The sequence below is a fragment of the Pongo pygmaeus genome, chromosome 8, assembly GCF_028885625.2.
Source record: "Pongo pygmaeus isolate AG05252 chromosome 8, NHGRI_mPonPyg2-v2.0_pri, whole genome shotgun sequence".
Classification (NCBI taxonomy): domain Eukaryota; kingdom Metazoa; phylum Chordata; class Mammalia; order Primates; family Hominidae; genus Pongo; species Pongo pygmaeus.
Genome location: NC_072381.2, coordinates 58,502,416 through 58,525,240, shown reverse-complemented (window position 1 = coordinate 58,525,240; position 22,825 = coordinate 58,502,416). Strand labels below are relative to the sequence as shown.

At 43.0% G+C, this 22,825-nt stretch overlaps 1 long non-coding RNA gene and 1 pseudogene across 1 annotated transcript in view; one reads left to right on the top strand and one right to left on the bottom strand.

Moving 5' to 3' along the window:
* Positions 1-7,876, bottom strand: part of LOC129006510 (uncharacterized) — a 122,619-nt gene extending 114,743 nt beyond the window's left edge. The window contains exon 1 of the long non-coding RNA XR_008492015.1: positions 7,743-7,876. This is a non-coding gene — a long non-coding RNA (uncharacterized LOC129006510). The remainder of the gene's footprint in view (positions 1-7,742) is intronic.
* Positions 7,877-18,324: 10,448 nt separating this feature from the next.
* Positions 18,325-18,472, top strand: LOC129007039 (U1 spliceosomal RNA; annotated as a pseudogene).
* Positions 18,473-22,825: the final 4,353 nt, after the last annotated feature.

Sequence of the window (22,825 nt, the reverse complement as noted above, 5' to 3'; positions counted from 1 at the left end):
TTAGTTCATTTGTGTTGCCATAAAGGAATACCTGAGAATGGGTAATCTATGAAGAAAAGAGATTTAAGTAGCTCATGATTCTGCAGGCGGTACAGAAAGCATAGCACTGACATCTGCTTCTGGTGAGGCCTCAGGAAACTTACAATCATGGCAGAAGGCAAAGTGGGAGCCTGTGTATCACATGGTGAGAGTGGAAGCAAGAGAGATGCCAGGGTCTTTTAAACAACCAGCTCTCACATGAACTCACAGAGCGAGAACCCACTCATTACCATGGGGATAACACTAAGCCGTTCATGAGGGGTCCGCCCCAATAACCCAAACACCTCCCACCAGGCCCCATCTCCAACACTGGGTATCACCTTTCAACATGAGATTTGGAGGGGACAAACGTCCAAGCCATATCACCAGGTTTCACAGAGGCTAAGTAACTTACCCAAGGTCACAGAACTGAGACGTGAGCCTGGAAGATAGATCTATTATTAATATTTGTCCTGATTCAAACTCCATGAAGTGCCCACTTGACATAAATGTCTAATGTGATATAAGTTAATTAAGAAGAACTTTGCTCTTTAAGTAGAAGGCAACTGTCTACCCAAATATCATATCACGAATCTCTCTGTCTGATTCCAAATCCCAGAATTCTAACTACTGCACTACACTTTCACCCTCCTATGGTCATTTTATGTACTGAACAGTGATAGAGAAATTACAGCATCAGGGAATCCTCAAATCAGCCAAGTAAGAAGCTATCTTGTATGCTTGAGCAAAAACCAACTATAGCACCCTCAGAAATCTCACCCTAAAAAAAGTTTTATCCCGATTTTACTGAGAAGAAAGCCAGAAAGGCCAAGTCAGTGGCCACACATACACACACACACCCTTAAGCCCTACCTCTCTCAATCTGGTGACAAGCATCATTCTACTGAACAAACACCCAGTTTTGCCCTTTTTACCCCTCTACTTATAGCTAAAGATTCATTTTTCTCCTTAGCTTATTCGTATTGTGTCTTAAAACCTTTTTCACAGCTATTTTGCTTAGGAGTTTTTTTTCATGACTATTTCAAGAGAAAGGCTGACCTGGTTATAACCTCACTCCTTCGTCTGCACATCCTCAGGCCTAATTGGATCCCAAGTTCCCAAATGGGATAAGCAGGTCAGCAGCCAAGAAAAATATGGCTTTCCAGCTCCCACAAAAAGAGGTGAACATTGTTATTAGACCCATAAGCAAAATGTCAAACTATGGAAAGTCTTAGCCAATAGCATTATGGCTCTAGATAGCTTGGCCAGGAAGATCTCAGAGCTGCCTAGTATGGTTCCCTTAAATGTTCTACATCAAGATTATGTTAATATATTATGCCAATACTAATAGCAAATATACTGAAGATGCTATTTGTAGAACTGGACCAGACACATCATTTCAACCATTTACCAAGCACCTCTTCCAGGCCTATCACTGGTCAAAACCGGGGATACAGGAGCAAGAAAGCCCAGATCCTGCCCTCAAGTAACGCATAGTCTAGTGGGTGAGCCAGATACATGAATTCATCATTTCAGACCACAGGCTTAGAGCACTGCCTTCCGATGAGTTCAGTGCTTTCAAAACTCAGAAGAGGATCATCATCTCTCTCTCTCTAGGGCTATCTGAGGGGACTGCCTGGAGAAAGATGGACCTTGACTCCTGAGGTCATCCAGAGGTAGTGAGCCTCCCACGGAGAACCCAGCCTTCATGCCTGAGGCAATAATCAGGGCTTTGTCCCTGGCCCAGGAGCACATCCACCTCCACGTGCATTAGTACTTAGTGTTGACTTTTACCAAAGATTTCCTGGGGAGACTGAGGAAATATTGAATCACACACTAAAGAAAAAGCACAATTTTTTAAATTCCTATGAGCTATTTCTTTTCTTTGCTCAAGTTTTTGCTCAAGTTTTTCCCACCTACTTCACCTCTCCCCTGTTCCCCCACATTCAATCTCATCAACAACCCATGTCATCAGTTCCCAAACACAACCCAAATGTCCAACTCAGCAAAAACGAGTCCAACAAGATGGCAGAATAGGAGATGCCAGCTCTCATCCCCCCCACCAAGAAACACCCGTTTTGGTAATCATCCATAGATAACCCAAAATGGCAGGAGCCCTAGAGTCTAACTGAGAGGTTCTAGCACCTGGTGGAGAAAAAAAAATTCCTAGAGTGGATGAATTAAAGAGGGTAAGAAAAACAGTCTCCCTTTATCTACTTTACCCTTTCCCCAAGGCAGCACAGACCTATGCTGAGATAGGTCCCCTGGGCCTGCGCTCTCTCTCATGAGGAAAAGTCAGAGTAAAAGGCATGCAAGACTCCCCAGTTTTATGGGACACAGTCCAGAAGGACCACTTCTGTCTTGCTTCACTCAGAACAATGAGGGGATAAGCACTGGTGAATCATCTGGAGCCAGCTAGGAGCAGGGATGGCAGGAGACAGCAATTGGCATGCAGTTCTCAACAACCAGCCAAGGATCCTGCTAACCAGCTTACTGACTCCGGAAGGAATCTTGCCCACAAACCCTGCAAAATAAACTGCTTACAGAGCTCCCCCACCAGCCAATGTGCACCCCCAAAACCTGACATGCTCCCACCATGGATGGCACATCCCTGTGCATGGAGTGCACAAGCTCCCACAGATAGCATGAGGATCTCGATAGCAGGGGAGGAGAGTAGAAGCCAGCTTGACTCTGCTGCTATGGGAGATGCTGCACAACACTGAACTCTTCAGGACACTGCCCTAGGGAAAATAAACAGGAGGCTCTCAGCACCTGGCCTGGCTTTGCAGGATCAAATTCTAAGACTTCTCCGCTAGGAGGGGGCAAGAGGAGTGGAGTTGGACATAGCCTTAGAAAAGGTCTGAGAACCCCAGATACTCAAAGACATATCAGCATTCCAATGTTCATTGCACCATTATACATAAGAGCCAAGATGTGGAATCAATGTAAGTGTCCAGCAACAGATGAATGAATGAAGAAAATGTGGTATATATGTGGCGTGTATACACAATGGAATACTATTCAGCCTTTAAAGAGAAGAAAACCCTGCCCTTTGTGACAACAGGGATGAACCTGAAGGACATTATGCTATAATATATATAATATGTGCTACATGTATGGAGAGAGGGAGAGAGAGATTGAATTTAAAACAAGTCAGCTTAAAAGAAGTATAATAAGACCTTGACTTAAGATAGAAGACAAAAATGGTAGTTAAGGAAAACTACCGCTAAGTAAAAATGGATAGCTTCCCAACAGGCTGGCTAAAGACATACATGTGATGGTTTAGGAAAAGCAAACTTTCTCTAGGCTTTGAAATAAGAAAAAATATGCATTCCATGGGTGTGTTTCCTAAAGGGAAACTGTTTTTATGGTTAAAGAGAAACAGGATGCTGAGAACTATATCTTAATAAATTATAAAATACTCCCCTTTCCTTCTCGTGTTCTCTTTCAATACAGTACTGAATCCGAAATTGCAACATAATTTTTTTCTGTGTTCTAGTTCTACATCCTTCTTAAAGAATTTTTTTGTATGCAAAAAGCAGAAAGCATACCCCAACTTAAATTGGTACTTCTTTCTCAGTTATATGTATTTGACGGAAGTGACAAGCTTCAGTTTGCCCACAGGTTCACATCTAACTCACAGAATGAAGTGTCATTGTGGGATCTTCCCACCACAGAACACTAGATGGAGGTTAGTAGATGTCACCATACAAAAAAAGAAAAATTAAAGATTACTACTTCTCAGTCCTCATTAGCATGAAAACATAATTGTGTATTTTATGTTTTTCAGAGATGAGGGTCATGCCTACTGGAGCACCTATTGGCTTGCACTCTTGTTGTCACCATCAGCCAAAAGGAAAGTATCCATTTATTCGAATTGCCTTTGTCAATGTTGGTCTGAGAACATGCTGCGTGAAATAATAATAATTAGCATTAAATTAGTGATGAATGATGATAATAGTTACTGTTTATTGAGTGTCTTCTATTCTAAGTGCAAGTACTTTCCAAATAGTATGTTATTTAATTCCTACGACAGTCCTGCATATTATCCCATTTCATTAATGAGAAGCTGAAGTTGATAGAGGTTAAGTAACTTGCCTAATTTAAGGTAGTTGCAAGACAAAATCCAAACCCACATGTACCTCACTCCATGCAGTTGTGGAAGAACATAATGAATGATATCTTCAATCAAAATGTTGTTATTTTAGAGAAGCACCATGCAATATATGGCATTGGAGACCATGTCACCAATGCCATGACAACCTAGCTCTTCCTATAAAACTTCCCACTCTACCACCCACCCAATTCACATGGACATAGCCAAGGCTCCTGACTTTATTTTGTCTATGGTGATCCAGACTACCTGTGTGATGGTTAATTTATCTGTCAACTTAACTGGATCATTGGGTGCCCATAAAACTGCTGGTTAAACATAATTTTTGAATGTGTCTGTGAGGGTGTTTCTGGATAAGATTAGCATTTGAATTGGTAGACTGAATAAAGTAGATGGCCCTCCCTAGTTGGAAAGGATGAGCCTTTCCAACCAATTAAAGACCTGAATAGAACAGAAAGGAGAGAGAGACAGAGAGAGAAGGAAAGAAGAAAGAGAGAAAGAGAGAAAGAAAGAAGAAAGAAAGAAAGAAAGAAAGAAAGAAAGAAAGAAAGAAAGAAAGAAAGAAAGAAAGAAAGAAAGAAAGGAAAGAAAGAAAGAAAGAAAGAAAGAAAGGAAAGAAAGAAAGAAAGAAAGAGAAAGAAAGAAAGAAAGGAAGGAAGGAAAGGAGAGAAGAAAGAGGAAGGAAGGAAGAGAGAGAGGAAGGGAGGGAAGAAGGAGGAAGGAAGGAAGAGAGAGAGAGAAAGGGAGAGAAGGAGGAAGGAAGGAAGGAAAGAAAGGAGGGAGGGAGGCAGGGAGGAAGGAAAGAAGGAATTCTCTCTCTCTCTCTGCCTGACTGGTTGAGCTGGGACATTGGTTTCCTCTGCTTCTGGACTGAACTTCACACCATCAATGCTCCTGGTTCTCAGGCCTTCAGACTCAAAATAAATGACACCACCAGCTTTTCTGTGTGCCCGGCTTGCAAACAGTAGATCATGGGACTTCTCAGCTCCCATAATCACATCCATTGGTTCTGTTTCTCTGGAGAACCCTGATTAATACACCCTGGTTCCAGATCATTGATCCAGGAGTGACTCAAGATAAGCAAGTCAGACATCTTTCTTCAGGAAATTTCAATTTGGAACTGAGAACATTCAGTCTGGTCCAATCTATTGAAAAGAGGAAATGAAAATCCAAGTGCTGTGTTGAGGGCTTACCATGGTTTCTACCATGTGACCTGGTGGCAGACAAGGCCTGACCGCAAAGAAAGAGGAATGAGGTGGCCTTCAGGGGTGAGGAAGGTGGACAAGGTCTGCAAATACTGTGGGCACTCTGCTTCTAGTTCCCATTCATTCCTGAGGGCTGGCCATCTCTCTGTCCTGTGCCCTCCTAGACCAATCTGTGTGCTTTTAACAAATCTCCCATTTTATGCTTAAAGAAGATCTTGTCGATTCTTTCTCCATGGAACTGAAAGAACCCTAACTATTCAGGGTCATCTGATCAAAGCAGGTCTGGAGCTTCCTAGTGGTCTAGTTTCAGAAATACAACATGAATCTTGGGGAGGTTTGAGGACTGAATAACGAACACATCCTCCAATTTTTCCCCTCCCAAGTGCCAGTAATCTCTTCTTTCAATTTGAAAGAAACCGAAAAACTATTCTAAAGTAAGTCTCAGGCAAGAATCGGAACAGCCAGAAATCTATGTTCTTAGCTGAAGAGCTCAGAGGGCTGAGGCAGAAGGATGGCTTGAGCCCAGGAGTCTGAGGCTATAGTGTGCTGTAATTGTGCCTGTGAATAGCCACTGCACACCAGCCTGAGCAACACAGCAAACCCTATCCCTTAAAAAAATAATAAAAATAGGCCCAACGTGGTGGCTCATGCCTGTAATCCCAACACTTTGGGATGCCAAGGCAGGCAGATCACCTGAGGTCAGGAGTTCAAGACCAGCCTGGCCAACATGGTGAAACCCCATCTCTACAGAAATACAAAAATTTGCCGGGCATGACGCAGGTGCCTGTAATCCCAGCTACTCGGGAGGCTGAGGCGGGAGAATCGCTTGGACCCAGGAGGCAGAGCTTACAGTGAGCCAAGATCACGCCATTGCACTCCAGCCTGGGTGACAGAGCAAGACTCCATCTCAAAAAAAAAAAAAACAAAATAAAATAATAATAATAATAGTAATAGCCACACATAGTGACCTACACCTGCAATCTCAGCTACTTGGGAGACTGAAGTAGGAGGATTGCTTGAGCCCACGAGTTTGAGACCAGTCTGGGAAACACAGGAAGACCCCAACTCAAAAAAAAAAAAATTTAGGCCAGGCATGGTGGCTCACACCTAAAAATCCCAGCACTTTAGGTGGCCAGAGCAGGAGGATCCCTTGATGCCATGAATTCAAGGCCAGCCTGAGCAACATAGCAAGTCCCCATCTCTACCAAAAAAAAAAAAAAAAAATTAGAATAAAAATATAGACATAAAGCAAGAACGTTCATGTGGGGCCACACAACAGCATGTGGTTTAAGGCCTAACAATAGGATTCAATATTAATTGCTGCCTTGATACATGGCAAAACTGGGAGGGCCTGGAATGTCCTAACCACAAGTTCTCCTCTCCCTTCACACCATGGATAAGAATCCCTTGGCCAGGCACGGTGGCTCACGCCTGTAATCCCAGCACTTTGGGAGGCCGAGACAGGAAATCACGAGGTCAACATGGCAAAACCCCGTCTCTACTAAAAATACAAAAATTAGCCAAGCGTGATGGTGTGCACCTGTAATCCCAGCTACTCAGGGGGCTGAGGCAGGAGAATTGCTTGAACCTGTGAGGTGGAGTTTGCAGTGAGTCGAGATCACACCACTGTACTCCAGCCTGGGCAACAGAGCAAGATTCCATCTCAGAAAACAAAACAAAACAAACAAAAAAAAGAATCCCTTGCCAAAAGACCCTTGTCACCAGATGGACCAGGTGCAGCTCCTCCTTATCCCTGCGTAGGTAGTCTTAGTTCCCTCCCAGCCCATAAAACATTTCAGACAAACTAACCACATCCCCTGTGGGAACCAGGAGTCCCCCTATCCTCTTGATACCACAGAGCCTGCCTCCCACAGCCTCTGTTCCCAAGTTCAACTCCGTTGTGGCCCTGTGTGGCACAGTGTCTTTCTCCCCAGGCCATGAGTGTGTGTGATAAATAAACTAGTCTCAACCTCATCTGTCCAGTGCTGGGCTGGTTGTCATGTGTTTGACTATCCTTATAACCCTAGGATTGTTCCCCCGTGGGATGAATGAGAAGCAATTCAAACACAGTAGCACAGAGATGGGCCAGAGGAGGGCCTGTGTGGGTAACATGCGCTTAGACAGACAGGAGTAAGAGCCTTCTCTGCAAGGAACACCCCACCCCCACCCCACCGCCCCAGGCTCCCAAGGGACATGGGAAAATTCACTCTGAGAGCAATGGGGCATGCCTGAAGCCTCTTGCCAGTTATAGCACCACCTGCTGGGGTCTTGTGCAAAGTGATCTATTGAGAATGGCAAGGTCCAGCCATCAAATGGTTACTAGACCATTAACTTCAGCATAACCTATATAGAAGAAATGATAACCAACCTACACAGAGGTTCTCATGTTAACATTCAATACTTACTTATTGAAAAGGTTTTTTAAAATGCTCAGCCAAATGAGAGCAGGCAAATTGTTTTTCTTCTAATTACAGCCACGTGCATCTTTTTCTTAGTTAATTTTCTCAGCTCTGATGATTGTCTTCAGTGGGTTCTTCACTCAATCTATGTGTGTTCATCTGTAAAACACGGATGATAATAGCACCTGCTATACGGGGCTACAATAATAGCTGCATAACACTTAGAGCAGCTTCAATACACACAAGATCTTAGTAAGAATTAGAGAAACTTTTTTTTTTTCTTTTAAGTGGAAACTTGACTGGTCCTGACCTTTGAGAATGTCTACTCAGTGAAACCTCCACAGAGGTACAATCCACCCAGGAAGACAAGGATAACTCAAATGAATTGATGAGAGAACAAGACTACATAATGCATGATCAAAAGTGTTAAAATGTGCAGAACTGACAATCTTTCCAAACAGACAAGGGGGAGAAAAACAATAGCATGGGCTTGGCCTGCCAGCTAAGTTTTAGAGAAAAACAAGTTGATCTTGGCCTTAATGATGCATAAAATTGTCAGAAAGAGAAGAATGGTGTTACATATGAAATAAATCTCTAGTAATTTTTCACTAGGCACAGGCTTATGGTCCTGGAAAATATTGTAATTGGCAAAACTGCATTTGGCAAAATCATGTTTAAAAATGGGAATGTCATTAATAAGTTTATCTATAAGATATATTGAATATGTGTTTATCTATTATCCCCTAACTCAAGCCTTAACCCCTCCAGGAAGGTGACCTTCTCTGAGAACCCGTCACTATCTCCTGTGGGTCACCAATGGACCAAGGCACACTTCCATGTGGCCCTCAAACTCCATAGCATAACTTACCTGCATCTCAAGCTTGAATCTCTAGCCACAAACTCAACTGTCAAGTGAATATAACTTTCTTTACCTTTTGTATGAATGACTCAGTTGCAGCTTAAGATGGCATTATTTCCAAGAGACTTATGTAGTGCCAAAGCAGCAACAGGAGCAGAAATCCAGGTCCTCAAAGTCATCTATCCATGTAAGCTGAGATGTCTGTCACCCTGCCCAGCCCTAGATTTTTGGTTCATGTGAGTTGGCCATGGGTCATTGAGACAGACCCTGTCATCGTGTTCTTCAGACTCAGGGCCTATCTCCATGGCTTCCCTGCCATTCTAGGCACATGAGAACCATCCTGCAACTAAAGTCCCTGACCCACTGCCATTTCTTCTCTGCAGTTCAGCCACTTTCCCAGGACTGAACCCAGTAGAAGGGTCCTGGGGTTCTCAGTATCAGTATTCTTATCATTTCTCCAGCTCTCTTTCTCTCCCTCAAGCCAAAGGGCCTCTTTCTAGTCTAAAGGTTGCAGTAGGGTTATTCATTTTGTCCCTGAGTGTTTGTTCTAGACCATGAGACTTTTCTGTTCCCCGTAAATCCACCCCATGTGTCCCACACTACTTCACCTGCCCACACTGCACTCCTTTGGCTCTCCACACCTTCAAGTCCAAAGAAATACGTTACATTTTTTTTTCATGGGAGTTGGGGTGCATTCCGTTCCTTTCCCAAGCTGCAAAATAATGTATAGGCTTTTCAACTATTTATGAGGACAAAAGAATAAGATAAAATATTTGTGTGTGCATGTATGCTTTTATGAGTTTATTCACAAATATCTCCGCAAGTTAATTTATGCACATATGCTAACAAATAAGGAAGCAGGCTTTGCTCCAGGGGTGAAAAGGCCTTGTGTTCTATCAATATCTTCAAAACTTTCCAAACAGCTGTTGCACTAGAATCCTTGTCTCAAAGTCCACCTCTGGAGGAACCAAAACTATGACAATCAAATGGGCTGCTGAAGGGAATGATGCCTGCTGGAAGTTACCCCGCATAAAAAAAATACCAGACAAAGGGTCAAGACTGATCTTAGCAATGGAAGCTCCACATGTGTTTTCTAAATTAAATACCCCATGACTTTGCCTGGCCTACATTGACATTAAACTGCTTGATATAAATGGAAATGTTTTCCAAAATCAGCAGACTAACAATGGTTTTATAATACAAAAAGGTGATTTTCTAGATACCAATGATTCTCAAATTGTGGCTGATGGACCAACATCAGTATCAGGGCATTTTGATAGAAACAAAAATTATCAGGCCCACCTCAGACCTTAGAAAGTCTGGAGGTGACTCCAGCAATCTGTGCTTTAACAAGCATGCCAGGGGATTCTGATGCACACTCAAGTTTGAGAACCACTGATATATGCTACAGAAAGGTGACCAAGACAGCAAACTTTGTGAATGATCAGGCTCAACAGGAAGGTGAGGCCACATCATGGGATAGTGGAGCTTTCTGCCACTTATTGAGTTTGCTTTGGGGCATGTCATTTATCCTTTCTGAGTTTATATATAGAGAGAGACTACATTATATACGTATATATAGACTACATTATATATGAACTAGTTTACATATGTATGTTGTAACATATATGTTCATATATATGTTGTAACATATATATGTTCAATATATATGAACATATATGTGTTAACTATTTCATACCTCACATGAGCTACCATGAGAATGAAATGCAGCATGTGTTTGGAAGGTCCTCTAATTGGTTGTTGTTGTTGTTGTTGTTGTTAAGGAGTTTTGCTCTTGTTGCCCAGGCTGGAGTGCAATGGCACTACCTCTGCTCACTGCAACCTCTGCCTCCCCAGTTCAGGGGATTCTCCTGCCTCAGCCTCCTGAGTAGCTGGGATTACAGGCACCCACCACCACACCCGGGTCATTTTTCATAGCTTTAGTAGAGACAGGGTTTCACCATGTTGGCCAGGCTGGTCTCGAATTCCTGACCTCGGGTGATCCACCCACCTCGGCCTCCCAAAGTGCTGGAATTACAGGCATGAGCCACCGCGCCAGGCCGGGTCCTCATAATTGTTAAAAAGCCATAGAAATATGAGGTAAGCAGGCAGCCAGCTTTTTTAAAAACCGGCAACCACAGCAGAGAACAGCTTGATTGGAGGTTCCAGCACATTCTGAACAGCCCTCTGAGGGCCTGAACAGCTGCTGGGATCATCCCCACATCTCAACAAATGCAACAGCCATTTGTCTGCCCTTGCTGACACGCAGGAGAGCATCTTTCCTCCTTTGCCTGCAGTCTCCGGGGACTCGGCTCTGAGAGCAGGCAACCACTTCCGCTTGATGTCCTCCCTTCACTGTGACTACAGATGGTGATGACTTACAAAGGGCATGTTTTAAAGATGTCTGGCTCAGCAGTTTCTCGTCGCACTATCTTCAGTTGCACTGGTGACAGAGAAAAGAGCAAGGAGGCGAGGAGGAATGAGAAGAGGGCTGGATCAACTCGCCGCAACCTGTCGGCTTCCTCTTCCTGTCTCAGCTTGGCTTCCTGGAAGGCTTTTGCTGCTACTCCTCAGAAATGAAGGGGTAATTAGATCACAGACTGAGTAGGGTGTATGACCTGAGAAGGAGGCTGGATTCAGAATCAGGTAAGCAGTTTGCTCATGCCTCTTCCCTGTCTACAGAACAAAAGTGTGTAGCCTCCAAACAGCCCTGAGCCCTGCTGGGAATGGCTATCGGTAGGTTCTGCGGAGAGCAGGGGCCACAGCACATGAAAATCAAAGAGCTCTCCCTCCTCTATAAGTGGACTGTCACGATTCAGCCTCATCTTCTGGAATCCCAATTGGCCTTCGAATCTGACTGCTGCAGAAAAACTGATGAGCATAAAAAATCCATTACAACAGGGCCATGATGGGTTCAGCAGATTTCCCCGACATTTAGTCATCCCAGATTGAAGGCAGGTTTCCCTCACTACCTACATCTATCATAGTACTGAGATTTTCTAGCAAAGAAAAAGAGCAAACAAGGGAGACCTCCTTGTTGTGGATTTTGTTTCTTTGAGTCTAAAAGCTGGGGAGAAGTAGTGCTAGTTTACAAAAGGGGAAAAAATTTCTGCAATTGACATTTTTCTTCTACAAAGTCAGATGAGCTAACCTCCAAATCACTTCCAATTCTGAGATTCAAGCATCCCAGCAATTCTATTTGCTAGAAAATATGGAAGACCACAGTCCTTGGACACATAGTTACCATTTTAAGCACAAAATGCTGGGAGCTATTTTTACTTAATACTTAAGATTATTCTCAGGTGTTTAAGCCTTTCACCTAAACAGCACAGCCTGGTTCAAGCTTCAGAAGCACAAATCGAAATGGCATTACACTTTTAGCTCCCTGATTCTGACAATAGACCAAGGGGAAGAAAGGGCAGATACAACTGTCATGCAAAGGAGGAAGGATGAACAAATGCCTTTCTTATGGCTCTGGACAAATTTTGTACATTGATTTGGAGCTCATAACAATCCCAAGGAAGGAGGGAGGACAGGGTGTGCTTCTGGCCTCCTGGCTCCACATAGATGGCTCCAAAATATCACTGGCCCTGGCACTCTGGCCAAAAAAGACCAAGAAATGGAAGAATAATCCAAAAAAAAGGAAGAATAGCTCAACCCTGTGGTTTTATAAACAGAATTTCTCTCTTTTCTTACTAGAGCTCTCCTAAGACTGCAGCTATGGTTTTTCACATTCTTTATTTGTACAGATCCCAATTTAGCTCAAGCAACAAAATAAACCATAGCTCTCAATTAAATACACTCTGAAAACTGAAAGTTCATGTTTGGCCAGAGGTTTATTCACATTAAGCTGAGGTCTGCAGCCTGGGAATTCCCATTTCGCTTTACCTTGTGTTTTATTTCCACTGTAAGAGGATCCGGGCTGACACATTATCTCCAATTGGAAGGATGTTTGGAATCTGCATAACAGTACAACGTGAAGCTGTAGAAATTCAGTACTTATCATTTTGTAGCAATGGGACACAAAGAGATTGTATGAGGCTTCTCTAAGATCTCAAAGTGGATCACTGACGGGTATGTGGATATCCCATAATCTACAATACTCTTTTAGGCTTTATAAATATTCAACAGAGTCCTCTCCTTGGGCAGCCGTGTGTTCAAGCCTCATATGATGGAGGCAAGAATTGCCCATAAAGTGCAAAGTTTTCGTTCAACACATGCCAACCAACCTCCACATCCTGAATTCAGGGTTTGATGGGAAGAGAGCTGATAATATGTCTAGGGAGCATGGAGGCTCCTGGGAGAAGGCTGCAGACCTAGACCTAGCCTCCATTCTCTTTTGAGATTCAATGTTTTATTGGACATCTTAATTTCATGTCCTAAACATCCATCAAAAGGATGAGATGGTAGTGCCTATATCCAGAAAATGCTTAGTATTAGTTATTCAATTAAACATTCAGAGCCTGGTGAATGGACAGGGTAGTTCCTGCCAGAGCAGCCTATCCAGCCCATTCAGAGCATATAAGGATGGATGCCTCCCTGCTAAGTTCATCTCCAGGGCACCTTCTTTGTCTTATCTATGTGGTTGCCCCTTTTTTAAGGGCTGCCTGCTCCCATTTGTGGATTCCTTCTCTTGCTCCCTGTCGTAGTACATCGATTCCCTTAAAATTCCTCCTCTCCAGGACTCTGCTCCTCAAACACATGTGCACGTGCACACACAAACACACACACCACATCCTGCCTTTTCTTTTCCCCAGTCTTCCAGCTGAGTAGGTCATCATTCTATTCCACCTGTCATTTTCCTGGAAGGAGCTGGGGGTAGTTAGGATTCTTAAGAGTAGAAAAGGGATGAGTATAAAAGAGTAAAAACACAGAGACTATTTAGGACATAATCACAACAGTTAGGTAACAAATGAGGGTAGCTTGGACAAAGGTTGAGGTAGTGGAGAGGGTGAGGAGAAATCAGACTCAGAACTTAGGGGATTTGCTGATGGATTGGCTGTTAGCTGAGAAGGAAACAGAATTATGACTCCACATTTTTGTTTTGAGCAACTGGGTAGATGGTAATGCCACTTGCTGAGATGGAGGAGACAGAGAGAAGATTTGCAAGAGGTAACCATCCGGAGGTCATGTCTGAACGTAAGTCTTGAGGTGCTACTGCACATTTAAGCAGAAAGACTGAACAGAGGTAGATACAAAAATGTGGAGACAGGGATGAAGATCTGGGAATAATCATATATCACAACCTATTTTGTTCCCTCAAGCAATGGTGAAGCGGGATATTTCAGTTAAACAAAATCCACTGAGTGCCTAATGTGTGCCCAGCATAATGGGCAAACTAAAATGAGAGACCAAAAAATTTGCTCAAAGTCCCTAAACTAAGCAAGTGCATGATTCAAACAGAGGTCATCTATTCTTGTATCTAATCATTTATTGAACATTTATTAGGTGCCTACCATGTGCCAGATCCTGTGGGATCTAAAAGATACTAGGACTAAAAACATAACTAAAATAGAATAAGTGCTGATTAAAAGTTATTAGTATCATTATTTATATTGTCTAGTGGAGAATACAAAGGCATAAACAGAATTGTGGAAAAGTTTGGAAAAGCAACATTAGAGGACTTGGAGAGCATTATGGTAGTTACCAGTGAAGGCTGCCCGATCCCACTCTTTCTGTCCAATGTGCTCCTAATTAGGCCAAGAGCACCCAGCTCTGCTGTGGCAGAACTGAAGCTGTAACTCACTTATATGACTCCCAACTGGGCTTCCTGCACGAGTGACATTGTAGTACTAGAACCAAGCCTTCACATCTCAATGAAAAGTGAAGACCAGAACAGCCCCAGTGCAATTTCAGTGACCCAGGTTCTCTGTTTAGGAAGTCAGTATTTCTTCTTCACTGGCATGCTGGTATCTGCATGATTGTGACTTAGTGAGGGAAAAATTCATGCCTTAATTCTGTCTCATTAGAGGAAGCAAAGGGGGGCCTGACTATCATGGCCCCTGTACCTCCATGTCTGAACAGAATATAAAACACAAAAAGTGCAGACAACTATAATAGGGAAATCCATGCATGCTATGTATCAGAAACTGTTCTAAGAACTTTTCATACATTTGTCTTCCTTTATCCTCACAACAATCATGTGAGGTAAGTGAAATTATTAACCCCATTTAACACAAGAGAGAACCAAGATTCCTCCAGTGTTGTAAGTGGTAGATACAGGATGGGAACCAAGCAGTGCAACCTTAGAGCTTGCATTCCTAAATACTGTGTTACACTAAATGGATGCTTCAGTAAGAGGCACCACATTGACCTCGTGGTTGTGTGTCCCCCAGCACGCCAGCACTCACATCCAAGAAAGCGCCTACCTGAGGGGAAAAGTGCCCACCATGCCTACTGCTGCTCCCCCTCCCTTCTGCCCTCATCACCTCTCCCTCCCATGCTCTGCAAACACTCCCCAACAAGCCATCCCAATTTACATAATCACTCTGTGCTTCTCTGCACAGTCCTGATTTAAGCTGTCCAGAAACCCGCATAAAATAGTGGATTATTCATAGATACGAGGAACTCTTTCCATTTTGCTGCCAGTTTTAAGCTGTTAAAGTGCCCACCAATCTGCTGATAAAATACAATAATGTGATTTATCTCCAAACACACAGAAACATCTCAACGAATCGGATTTACTTTATCTTCCAAAAAATGTTGTTTTGGGTTTTCCAAGATGTCCTTTTCACAGCATTGTCCTCGTGATAAGTTGGATGACTTTGAGAAAAAGGCGAGCAATTCATTTATACCCACTCTCCCATCTGATTCCTAGAAATATCTGTCCGCCTCATACTCTCTCTGGAGACTTTGTTGAGCTCCCAGAGGGCAACTCTCGCATTCTCCCCTATCCTAACCTCAGGCTTCACCTCCCGGGAGAGGGACTAGGGACCAAGTAATTAAGTAGCCCCTCCTCCCTTTTATCCCATGTCCACCATCCTCAACATAATAGGGACCATAATGACCCAGGGTCTTCTGTCACTTCTTCCCACTCCACCCTCATTTCCCTGAAGCTTAGAACCTCACCTACTTGTGCAAACCCTGATCCTTTCTCTAGAGCCCAGTGGAGTCTCCATGTCATTGCAACCCATCCTCTTCGCCAACTTTTCTTCTTAATTTTTTATTGTTTTTGTTTTTTGGAGACAAGGTCTGGCTCTCTTGCCCAAGCTGGAGGGCAGTGGTACGATCATAGCTCACTACAGCCTTAAACTCATGGGTTCAAGTGATCCTCCCACCTCAGCAGCCCGAGCAGCTGGGACAACAGGCATATGCCATCAAGCCCAGCTAATCTTTTGTGTGTGTGTGTTTCGTTTTGGTAGAGACAGGGTCTAGTTATATTTTCCAGTTGGTCTTGAACTCCTAGCCTCAAGCAATCCTCCTGCCTCAGCCTCCCAAAGAGCTGGGATTACAGGCATGAGCCACCATGCTGGGCCTCTTCACTCTTAGTCTTTTCCCTAAATGGTACCCAAATTGTCTTCTCTTGGCTGTTCCTGGCCAATATAGCTCTATCCCCAGGAAAGAAGGTACCACTGGCAGAGCTGTACTCCTTACTTCAGGGCCTATGCTATGGTTTTTTCACAGGGCTGTAGGAGGGTTGTGGTAGATAAAGGTAGAGAGGCATATTGGTCTTTCTCTGCTGCTTTGCCTCCTCTCAGACCATGACTCTTCCATTTCAGTCAGAATCCTCTTCTCCTGGGCCCCCAGTCCCAATCCATTCTGCCCTTTCTCCAACCCACTGCTGTTGTCACCTGATTATTCTGCTGCATTTAAGAGACCTTTGAAGGCCAAGCATAGTGGCTCACACCTGTAATCCCAGCACTTTGGGAAGCAGAGGAGGGAGGATCGCCTGAAGCCAGGAGATTCAGGCCAGCCTGAGCAACATAGCGAGACCTTCTCTCTACAAAAATTGAAGAAATTAGCCGGATGTGGTGGCACATGCCTATAGTCCTAGCTACTCGGGAGGATCACTTGAGCCCAGGAGTTCAAGGCTGCAGTGAGCTATGATCCTAGCACTGTACTCCCGCCTAGGCAACAGATCCAGAACTTATCTGAATAAATGAAATAAAATTCACAATATATGGGTAATTCTGTTTACATTTTCATTGTCTTCATCATACCACCACTATAGCAATGCCACACTCATCATCATCTCCCTTCCCTTCTCCATGCCCCCTCCACTCTAACACACCTAATTTCTTATTTCCTAAATATGACCACCTCCTTTGTGACACCATGACTTAATGCTTTACCCTCTGAAATGTCTGACAAACTCTTAGCTCACTCTTGAACTATGACTCTGAGTTGGTCCCTGCTTTCTCTGAGCTTCCATAGCACACTGTTCATACACACAGGTAGGTACATTTTACGCTGTTTCTAATCCAATTCCGTGGCAAATTAAAGATGGCCACAATGTCTTTGGCATGCCTCCCATTGAGAGGTAGGGTCTATGTCCCCTCCCCTTGAATCTCAGTGGGTTTATGACTATATTGACCATTAAAATATGGCAAAAGTAATTCCAGGCTTTGAGAAATTGGCAGTTTCCACTTTCTATTGTCTTGAATCACTCTAAGAGTCTTGAGCAGCTATAAGGTGGATGACTTGAAGTCAAGAGTTTGAGACCAGACTGGCCAACATGGTGAAACCCCATCTCTACTAAAAATACAAAAAATTAGCCAGGCATGGGTAGCGAGAGACTGAGGCAGGAGAATCACCCGAACCCAAGAGGCAGAGGTTGCAGTGAGTCAAGATCGGCCACTGCACTCCAGCCTGGGAGATAGAGAGAGACTCCATCTCAAAAATAAATAAACAAGTAAATAAGTCTTGGCTACCTGAGGCTGCTATACTGAAGAGACCACATGCAGATGCTCTGACCAAAAGTCTCAGCTAAGCCCAGCCTCCTAGCCAACCCCACTCAGAGGCCAGCTATATACGCATTAATCCATCTTTGACCATACAGATCAATCAGTCCACCAAACAGTGATCACTGAATGGCCTCTGTGCATACCACATGGGCTAGAAAAATTGCCCAGAAGAGCTCTGCCCAAATTCCTAATTTCAAAATTCAAGATATATAATAAAGCGCCTGCAGTTTTAAGCTACTAAGGTTGGAGTGATTGTTATATAGATTTTCCAGCTTCGAGAGGCTGCCTACATTTCTTGCCAGCAATTTAGCACCTTTCCTGTGCCTTCTCTTCCGTCCTTACATCTATTTCTCTGGCCCTCCTGAGTCCTTATAACAAGGACACCGTGATTACAGTAGGCCCACCTGGATAATCCAGAATACTGTCTTCATCTCAAATCCTTGATCACATCTCCAAAATCCCTATTGCCATAATGTAAAGTGACACATATACAGGTTCCAGAGATTAGGACTTGAACATTTTGATGGCCAGTATTCTGCCTAGCCACATCAACAAATGTCTCAGATTCCTCAAAAGATTTTGACATCACCAAGAGGGGCTTGGAGTATGTAGATGAACACAATGCCTTTTGGTTGGTCTTGTTCATATTGTACATGCATCTCTTAGGATTTTGCAAATATTCTAGTATCCAAAATGTTATTATCTGGCTCTTAAAATTTGAAAAGTCTTTATGTCACAAGTGACAGGCTAGAGCTTGTGCAAAGTGAATGACCCTATGTGTAAAGTGTTTGGAATCAAGGGTGAGATGCCAGGCCACTATAAACTCATATTTACCTAGTGGGGGAAATACCATGATCATGAAGTTGGCTTTCCCAGGGTAAGGCTCATCCATTGCATGCTGGGTGTGCTGATGTCTGCAGGAAACCTGACTGCATAATTTGTGATAGTGGGGGTACTGCATTTGCATTCCTTTGTATCACTGTTGGCCAAAAGATAGAAGTCATACTTGGGATGTGAGGCTATTGTTTTGCTTTGTGACTTACAGTTCTCTAAAGTAGATATGACATTATGGGGTATGTTGTATGCCTCTGCAGCCATTTATCAGGATGTATACCCTTAAATACCTCCAGAAACAGCAAGTTATACTACAGTGTAATCTATGCTAGTGACAGTCTTCCTTTGTACTTTCTCTCCCACTTTACTTTTTGGTTTTTTTGCCAAAATAATTTGATATTTTTATTGAAGTAACATGCGAGTGTTTTTGAAAATATCATACAAAAGGGTTAAACCTGAAAGGTAACTCTTCCCCTGACCCATCCTTCCTCACCTTCCCCATTTGTAGCTGTTTCTTCATTTACCTCAATATTTTTGTGCTGGTATTTATAATATGAATTTCACTGACATTTCCCACCCCAGTACCTTCCCTCCTCCATCCTTTCATTATATAGAGTGCTATAAACTCCATGTCTGATTCACTTGGTCAGCAGTATGAATCAACTGAGATAAAAAAGAACACTATAGTTAGAGAAAGCTACTTTCAAATAGTTCTACACATTTTTAGATGACTCCCAATATGATCATCTAAGGAATGGAACCTATAATCAGAAGACCTAGTTTCAAGTCCTGACTTGCATGGACAATTTCATCTGATACCTGTGTTCCAGAGGCTTAGCCCAGGACCTAATAAATGGACAGATAATAAATATTTTAGGCTCTGCAGGTCATAGCAAATACACAACTCTGCCATTATAACCCAAGGAAGCCATAGGCAATACATAAATGAGTGGGCATGGCTACATTGCAAATAAAACTTTATTTGCAAACACAGACTGCAGCTGGTTTGGGCCCCAAGGCTATAGTTTGCCAACATCTGGCCTAGGATATTACGTGGAGATAGTAAAAACACATGGGATAGCTATGAGCACTAAATAAATAAAGGTGTGACAGTCCTTTACAGACAAGAAAACATGGCATAGGTGAGAAGAGACAGTAGGGCTGAGAAGGGAGGCAAAGAGCACTGAAGATAACCTTGCCTTACTCCTTCATTTGCTGCAAGGCCGCTCTGTTTATTATGGCACATGATGTATAAGGTGGTACTGAATATGAGCGCTGAATCTGCAGTCTTGCTTCTAGAGGCCAAATTTGAAATCATATTTACAGTACTGTTTCCTGCAGCTTCAGTTATTTAAGATTTGGTTTAATACATTTCAGAGCATACAGACTGGGGTACAGTTTTCAAGACTAGATATAACATCTTATATAATTGACCATGCAAAAAGTTTTAGGCAAGGAATTCTCATAGCTCTATTATTTTAACAATCAACGAATATTTACTGATATGTCAGGCACTGTGCCAGAGGGCGGAGGACACAAAAATGAGTGACACATCACTTTAACTCAAGTCCTTGGTTTAGCAGGGAAAGAGCACATGTATAAAGAGAACAATAGCAAAATGCAATAGTTGTCTTTAAAAAAGAGAGAGACAGTGGAAGGCTGACATTCCTGCTGCTTCATGTCTTTTCAACATCTTTAGGACATGTTGATAGGTGTCCACGTTTTGAATTCTGCCTTCTCGACGTAGAATCAAAAAAAAAAGAAGTTCCCAATCTCTCTTGCTATTAGAATGGAGGCATGTCACTTTGTTTTTACCAATCAGACACATCTACACAAGACCTGGATTTGTAAGTAAGCTATGTGAGGGGACAAGGAAGAGGGTGGGACACCCATTCCATGGGTAATGGTGGCAGCAGAGCAGGCCAGCATGATTTTGGGACCAAAGGCAGAAACTGCTTCCTCACCAGGAGAACCTGACTCTGGTATGGTGCTGGGAACTGCTGCTGCTGGAAAATGAATCTGAAACTTATTTCCCAAGCCCTTCCAACAACTCGGTAAGCTTTCTAATTTCCTCAATTGATTCTTTCCTGCTTAAGCTAACTAAAGTGGATTCTGTCATCGGCCATTAAGAACCTGACTGATACATGAAGATTGTTCAAGGTTACTTAAAGTTAAATGGAAAAATAAAGTTTCTCAGAGGCAGTGATGTTAAAGATGAGTCATTCCAGAAGGACATCTTGGACTGAATGAATTGCATCTGCAAAGGCCAGGAAGCATATGAGAGCATGCGTTGTTCAGGAAACGAAGATGAATATGGTTGAAATATTTGGAGCATAAGAAAAGTGACTAGTGAGGGTGCTGAAAATGTAGGCAGGGATCATGAAGGTTTTTCAATGCCTTGATTGGGCATTTATATATTGAATAAATGGAGAGCCATTAATGACTTTAAGCAGGAGATTGTCAATATCACATTAGCATTTTCAGAAGATCCCTTGGCAGCAGTGTGGAGAATTGAATGCAGGGTTGGAGAGAGACCAGAGCAGGGAGAACTATTAGGAGGCTATTGCACTCATCCAGGTGAGAGGTAATAAGATCAAAGTTGAAGCAGTAGTGATATAAATGGAATGGGGGGAGGAGATTGATTTTTTTCTGCTGAGATTTTGATTTAATCAGGAAAGAAGAAACAGCAGATTCACCAATATGTTGCCTCTCTACTAGAAGAGATAATATTCCATTAAAAACATCTAAATTGCAACCTTGGATCTCTATCTCCCCCGGGCACACTGCACAGAGCCAGCATGCGAAACGCCTGTGGATACTATCGTGAATGTTTATATGTCTCTAGAAGTGGACTGGAGGCAGCGAGATAAAAAGCCTTATTTTATGGCTATGGCCCAGAGCATTCCTTTCAGAAGCAGAGGTGCCTCTGGGACAAGTTGTGAGATAAATCTTATAAAGGTGACATGGTTATTCATTTCCACAGAGTCCCATTTTTCACAGGGTTTCTACATCCAACTTTTATCCCCTTGTCTAGGGCAACTTATCAAGAAATGTCCCTACCAAGAAAGCTGGAGTTACTAACCATATACGACTTCTAATACAAGGGCTCCAGTTTTCCAAACAATTTTTCTATTCAAAGTAGGGAAGACGGAATGGGGCATGGGACTCCAGGAACAGGAGGGCGTGAGAGAAAGTAAGCAAGAAAAAGAGACAGTGCAGACGTTCTCAGGTGGCCCTCCCTGCTATATGTTCATGCAATGCCTTTTATGCCATTTTTCCCTCCCTCTTGCTCCTTCTCCTTTAAATTGTAACAGTATAAAATATTTAAAGGAATACGTTTGAAAAGACAGTAAGTCACCTGTAATCACATCATCTTAGCACAATTAGCTTTCCTTTTCGTGCATTCACTCCTAGCCCTTGTCCTCCATTTGGATGGATAATTTTAGAGTTCTTACTGGAATATATTTCTTCGGCCCAGTTCCCCAGAAAAGCAGACTCTGAGTCAGATCTCCATGTTGGAAGTTCTTGGGCACAGACAGCATCCATCGTGGGGAGTAAGGGAAGCAGAGCTAGCCAGAGGAAGACATTGCACTGAAATGCAGTAACCCTTCAGAGTTGCCCCAGGTGAAGGCAGGCTCCCACCTTTGCCAACCAGTTAGTGAAGTCAGACCGCCTCCAGGGAAGGCCATCACCGCCAGTGAGAAGGTTCCTTTCAGACAAAGGCCAAGTCCAGAGAAGAGCTCAGCTGTGAGTCACAAGCAGCCAACATTCCTGGCAAGTGGGGGAAAGAATGCCTTGATCCCAAAGGCCATACCTAGGCATGCAACAAGCATATGGAATCCACAGCATAGGGATCAGTAGCACTGCACTACATTAGCAATCTTAAGCAACACGACAAGTCAGCTGGGAAATCATGGGCTTCTTCAGGGTCACACAATGCCAGGTATCAACTCTCTTTCTTCCACATACCAGCTTTTTTTTTTTTTTTACTTTGAGTTCTGGGATACATGTGCTGAACGTGCAGGTTTGTTACATAGGTATACATGTGCCATGGTGGTTTGCTGCACCTATCAACCCATCACCCAGGTTTTAAGCCCTGCATGCATTAGGTATTAGTCCTCAGAGGAGCACCTCTGAGCCCAAGTTTCTTTAACGTTAAAATGAGAAAAATACTAAAACCTGACACTGAGGTTTGCAGGAAGATGAAATAAGATAGCATATATAGGCTATATAGCAAATAGTAAGCACTAACGAAATCAAACTTACTATGATTAGCATTCAGTTCATCTTTGGTCTGTTGAAACATTACATGTGGCGGTCACGTTTAACAGCTACATAATATTGCATCATAATGAATAGTTGCATTACTTTACTTAACCATCTTCTATTATTTGATACAAAGGTTGTTGCCAACTAATCACTATTAGAGAGCAAGTAAAAATATGTCTCTTTGCCATGTAACTTTTTCTGTATTTTATTGGTTCCTTAATTCT